The sequence below is a fragment of the Miscanthus floridulus genome, chromosome 7 (assembly GCF_019320115.1).
Source record: "Miscanthus floridulus cultivar M001 chromosome 7, ASM1932011v1, whole genome shotgun sequence".
NCBI lineage: Eukaryota > Viridiplantae > Streptophyta > Magnoliopsida > Poales > Poaceae > Miscanthus > Miscanthus floridulus.
In genome coordinates, this window is record NC_089586.1 from 24,456,800 (window position 1) to 24,462,974 (window position 6,175).

Here is a 6,175-nt window from a genome sequence, read left to right on the forward strand (position 1 = left end):
TAACTAAGTTATACCAACGGCCACAATTTTTTTTGTAGCTTTAGATTAATTGGAAAATCCAATTTTGTCTGTAATTAATTAGAATTTATCTATAACTAAGTTATACATAGTCCAATGAGTACGAAATTTTTACTATAGTTCAAGCATACAATAATTAGCGTAGCATAAAAATTTCACCACAATTGAACCATAGAAGCTGCAGCTATGAATTATTCCAATTAATTACAGACAAAATTGGATTTTCCAATTAATCTAAAGCTACAAAAAAAATTTGTACTAAAGCATATTGTATTATATATTCATTGTGTAGATCTACTCATGTGGAGTCCAATAAAATTAGATTTTTCATTTTATGATTTTTCTATGATTTACTATGATTTTTCAAAAATTCACCGAAAATAAATAAAAAAAGAAAATTTAAAACCGCAGACACTGTAGCAACCCACCGTTACTGTAGCAACCCTGCGGTTACTGTAGCAACCCGCCGCTGAAAACCACCGGAGGTAAAATAGACGGTTTTGGAAAGTTCAGGGGGTAAAACAGACGGTTTCATAGTTTGGGGGTAAAGTAGACCAAGTATGAAAGGTTAGGGGGTTAAGTAGACTTTTTCCTTTTTCTTTTTGTAGAAGTTTTTGTATGTCGAAGAAAAAAATGAGCGAGCAGGTTGATGGACGATCGAGTGAACATATAGGATCCTATATGCGTAGTGTGTTCCACCGGAAGCATGGACATACGATCCTATCCCCTAGTGTTTTCCAACAGAAGCTTGCCGCCCGGTCGCAAAGCTGGGCCTGCACTGGCCATGGTGCCAGGCGCTAGCTGGCTCGTCACCAACGCGCCAAAGGTTGCAGTTGGAGACAACTTTGAATGGAGGCAGCGCCAACATAGTAATGAACAAAGAACGAACAAACCCTGAAGTAGCACAACACAATCTCTGTCGAAGAACACGTATTGCCCAGTCACTTGCGGATAAGCATGACGGAAAATATCAACTAATTTATTATAAGAAAAAAAATACTATTTATTAATTAAAAGAATACGAATTATAAGCCAAGCATATGGCTGAGTGGTGGTAACTACCGTCGGTCGTCGGATCACTCACTCTCTGACCCTTGGGAACAGGCACCTGTCTATCCTGGACATGAAGGACCTCTCGGCCTTCCTCTTCCCGTGTCGCCGCGCGCGTGGTGCCGCCGCCGCGTGGTCAGGCGCCAGCAGCTTCGTTGGCGGCTGCACGGACGGCGGCGCGGGGGCGGTCCTGCTGGCCTCCTCCCGGTGGCGCTTCACCGTCTCGAACTGCACCGTGAAGCCCTGCGCCGCCATCGCCGCGTTCTGCTCGTCCCAGACGCCGAACCTCGGCACGGCCGACGGCTTAGGGCGCCGCGGCAGCAGCGGCGGGGCCGGGTGGTGGTGGCGCGGCGGCGACGGCGAGGCGGAAGCTGCCCTCGGCGCACCGTGGTGGTGGTGGTGATTGTGGTGGTATTGGGCGCCATGGCCGCCGCCTTGCGGCTGCGGCGGGAAGCTGACGTTGTTGTTATCGTTGCTGATGTACCTGGGCTGGTACGGCCTTGGCGGCGAGAACTTGCTGCCGCGGCTGCTGGCCTTGGACGCGGCATTGCTGACGTTGCTCCCGGTCCGGCGGTGGTACCCGTGCCCGGGGTGCGGCTGCGGCCGGTGGTGCGGCTGCGGCGCGTGGCCGTGCGAGCTCGGCGGCCGGGAAGGAACGTTCCTGGCGCTGAGATTCTCGTAGTGCTCGTAGGGGTCGAAGCCGTAGTCGTAGCCGGCAGCAGGCGCGTGGCCGTGCGAGCCTGGCGGGCGGGAGGGCACGTTCCTGCTGCTGAGGCTGTCGTAGTGCTCGTACGGGTCCAAGTCGTAGCCGGCACCGGCCACTACCGGCGCCGGCGCCCTGGCTGCGGCGGCGGGCTGGCCGTGGCCGTGCGAGCTCGGCGGGCGTGACGGCACCTTCCTGCTGAGGCTCTCGTAGTGCTCGTACGGATCGAAGTCGTAGCCTCCGTTGCCGCCGGCAGAAGGCTTGGGTTGGGAGCGGGCGCCGGCGGGGCCTTGTTGTCTCGCACCTTCTCGAAGAAGACGGTGTAGCCGATGTTCTCGGCGTCCCAGGAGCCGAACTTGGGCACCACGGCGTGCCCGGCCTGCATTCAATCACGCACGAGTCTCAATTGAACAGTTGCTGCAAATTCGAAGATTGGACACTACGGTTAAAGCTGTGTGTTTAGTTTCCAAAAAGTTTCCCAAAAAATACTACAGTAGCACATCGAATCTTACGATACGTGCATGGAGCATTAAATGTAGACGAAAGAAAAACTAATTGCACAGTTTGGTTAGAAATCACGAGACGAACGTTTTGAGCCTAATTAGTCTATGATTGAACACTAATTGTCAAATAAAAACAAAAGTGCTAGAGTAGCCAAATTCCCAAATTTCACGAACTAAACCCGCACTGAGTAAAAACACAATCTTCGATGCCATCACAATTTTCTTATCTACGAATTTGCATTTTTTATTTTAAGAAAAGGAAAACACAAAGAAGTATGGCTACGTGAAAAATGAAAGTTGTACTACGTGTTAACCAACTACCGGTACTAGCAGCATTTGCCTTAAACACCAAGAGAACAGCACATGACAGGACAGTGCATGGACAGCTCCATGCTGCTTAACACCGACGACAAAAATAATACATGCGTGCGAGCAGTGGCACGTCACAGACGAAACAGCTACAGCTAGTACAAGCTGGCCGGCGAGCTGGCCACGTCGCCAGCGGTTCCGGCCGTCGGATCGGACGTGTGGACGACTAGAGTGTGCGAGGCGTGGTTTTTTTTTTTGCAAACAAACTTATGAACTTTAGTCGAATCAATTCGCAGTCCAGATCTTCTCTCAAGTTTTTTTGCAAAAAAGTCCTTGAACTTTACCGAAATCAACTCGCAATCTAGGCCTTTTGAATGGGCCGGCCTGCCTCCCGCTCGGGCCTATTTCCCACCGAACCTGGGCCTTACTGAGCCGAATTCGGCCCGACGACGTTTTTCTATTTTCCTATGAATTTGTTATTTATCTAAAACGATTGAAATTTTGTAAATAACATAATAAAACAAATAAAATTTTAAAAAATGCCAAACCAAGTTTGTTGAACTCTACACAAGTAGCACTGCATTGTAAATACATAACATCACATGTTTTAGTGTAATTTTTTGCTATTAGTGTGGATCTAGATTTCTCAAGAGTTTTCTAAAATAATTAATAGAGTTGGTTTCTTTATTCAAATTGCTATGAAATTTTTATGCTAGCTTACCCATAACACACATAAAATAAAACAATTGAGTGATTCTACCGGCTTCACGATCCTATATATATATACAATTCTTAATTTCACAATGATGGGTGTGTCGTGCATAGTTCTTAATTGAAAAAAAAGAGGCTCCAGCTATTATCCTCTGCAATGGCAACGATCAACATCAACTCCACTGATCTGTATAATTATATTGTACTACTACTATTTATTCTCCACAGAAGCTAAGTAATACTAATTGCAATATAATTATTAGCTTCATGATGCAAGCACCACACAGGACCGCGCGGCAAGGCCGCGCTACTTTCTAGTCAGGTACCTCAATCGTGCATCGCAAATAATATAGTCTAGGAGTACTCGCTTAGCTGAAACTCAGCCTCCAGGGCCAGGGGCTAAACTGAACTCATCCATCCGGACCGGATGCATGCAATCCACTCGTGCCAATGCAACCATCGTCCGTAACGACGGCAGACGACGGGTGCATCGTGCCAAGTCGCCCTCCCGTGTGAATTGTGATCGAGGACTGAGGAGCCGCCGCGACGTCTGGCACGTACTCACTACGTAGAAAATGATTTGTAGCAACGGTTTAATTTTTTTGTAGGGGCGGCTGGAGATGGAGCCGCTCCTACAGTGGCGTGCTCGGGTGCCCAGACACCAGCCGCCCCTACAAATGGAACAGCAGGGGCGGCTGGTGATACGAGCCGCCCCTACAAATGGAGTATGATTTTTAGGGGCGGCTCAATCACCAGCCGCCTCTAGAAATGGTATTTGTAGGGGCGGCTGGTGATTGAGCCGCCCCTAAAATGGCCCGTATTTATAGCTTCTATTTGTAGGGGTGGCTCAATCACCAGCCGCCCCTACAAATGACCCCCATATAAAAGTGAAGCAGCACCTTCTTCCTCCTCGGGTCATTCACTCCAACCCGTGAAAGAAAGTTGGGGAGGGCTTGGGCACCTCTCAAAAATTGCTCTACTAAGGGGGAAGGTTTTGATCTCAAATCCTTTGGTGGAGAGGTTGTAGAAGGTAAGAAAATGCTATTCCATACTTTTTTTTGAAGTTTTAATGGTTGATTAGTGAATAATTAGAGTTTTGTTTTTCTCTCTCTTCTATGGTGCTTGAGCTATTTATGAGCAAATTAGACCCAACTTTTAAATGTACTAGGGTAAATTAGGGAGGGGAACAAGATCATACCCTTATTTGGTCCATGTTTCTTGATTTTAGTGAACCATTAGTTAGTTTTATGGATGTTTCATGTGCATGTGATCTAGATCTAGGGTTTGGTTTTTTTATTAATTTCGTTTTTGTAAATTTATGTTTGATAAAATTGGACTAGGGTTTATACAAAAGATATTGTGTAAAGTATAATTATTGCTAATTGTTGTCTTTGAAATTGTTTATTGTAATCAATAAATATGTATTTTAATTATTTATGGATAAATGGGCCATTAATTAATTTTCCTCTACCATGGTGTGTTTGTATGCTTCATGTAATTATATTAGATTTATATTCATATATATCTGAGGTATATACAATTATTCTCAAATAATTATTACTTTGATTAATTTTTATATATATCTGAATAAGTAGTCCTTTAATGTTTATTTTGTTGTTGTTGTAAAAGATTGAGTACAGGAACTCTTGAATGTATGGTTCGTTAAGGTTCAAGGCAGATTTCCGTGAAGAGGTGGATAAATTTATTGAAGCCGCAACGAAGCATGCAACGACATTGAAAGAGAATAAGGATACAATTATTTGCCCCTGTAAAGATTGCAAGAACCGTATGGCATGGACAGATGTGACTATCATCAGATCACATTTGATTATACGAGGATTTGTTGATGACTACACAGTGTGGATTCATCATGGTGAAACGGTTATTGTTAACGACGAGGATGAGGAGGAATACGACGCTGAAACCATAGAATCCCTGTCCCAATATTCAGCCGAGCTTGATGCACAAATGGATTTCGAGTTTGGCAATGAACAAGGTGGTGATGCTGGTGGTTGGGATGGTAACGACGAAGGTGGTGCCAATAATGATGGTGGAGCACGTGTCGGAGTTGAAGATGATTTAGATGACATGATTCGAACCCTTGGACCAGAGATTTTACTAAATAGCCCGAAAGGTCTAGAAAATTTAGAAAGAGTGATAAAAGCATCGAAGGAGACTGTGTATGGTGTTGAAAAGGGTTGTCCGACACATTGGACATTGCTATGTTTCGTGCTTGAGCTGCTCATCCTGAAGGCTAAGTACGGCTGGTCAGACTGTAGTTTCAATGATCTATTGCATTTCCTGTCATGGGTGCTGCCACAACCAAACTCAGTTCCCGCCAACACATACCAAGCGAAGAAGATCATAAGTCCATTGACAATGGGGGTTGAAAAAATACATGCATGCCCCAACCACTGTATACTTTTTCGTGGTGAAACGTTCAAGTCATTAAATAAATGTCCCCGGTGTGGGGCCAGCCGGTACAAGAACAATGACCTTTACGGTGGGGACGAACCATCCACGGGGAAAAAGAGGAATAAGAAGGGTACAAAAAAGGTGGTACAAGAATCTCAGCCCACAGAGGACACTCCATTAGGCAACGATGCAAAGCAGAGAAGAATTCCTGCCCTGGTAATGTGGTACCTGCCAGTGACCGACCGCTTGAGACGTATGTTCCTAAACCCTAAAGAAGCCGCACTCATGACATGGTGGGATGATGAGCGCAAGGTGGATGATGATAAGATTGCACACCCGGCTGATTGTAGTCAGTGGCAAAGGTTTGATGAGAAGCACAAAGAATTCAGCGATGACCCAAGGAATGTACGGTTTGGCCTGAGCACCGATGGAATGAATCCCTTCAATGAGAGGATGAGCAACCACA

The 6,175-nt window shown here is 45.7% G+C and overlaps 1 pseudogene; it reads right to left on the reverse strand.

Moving 5' to 3' along the window:
- Positions 1 to 1,078: 1,078 nt before the first annotated feature.
- Positions 1,079 to 2,156, reverse strand: LOC136465222 (extensin-like; annotated as a pseudogene).
- Between the last annotated feature and the right edge of the window lie 4,019 nt (positions 2,157 to 6,175).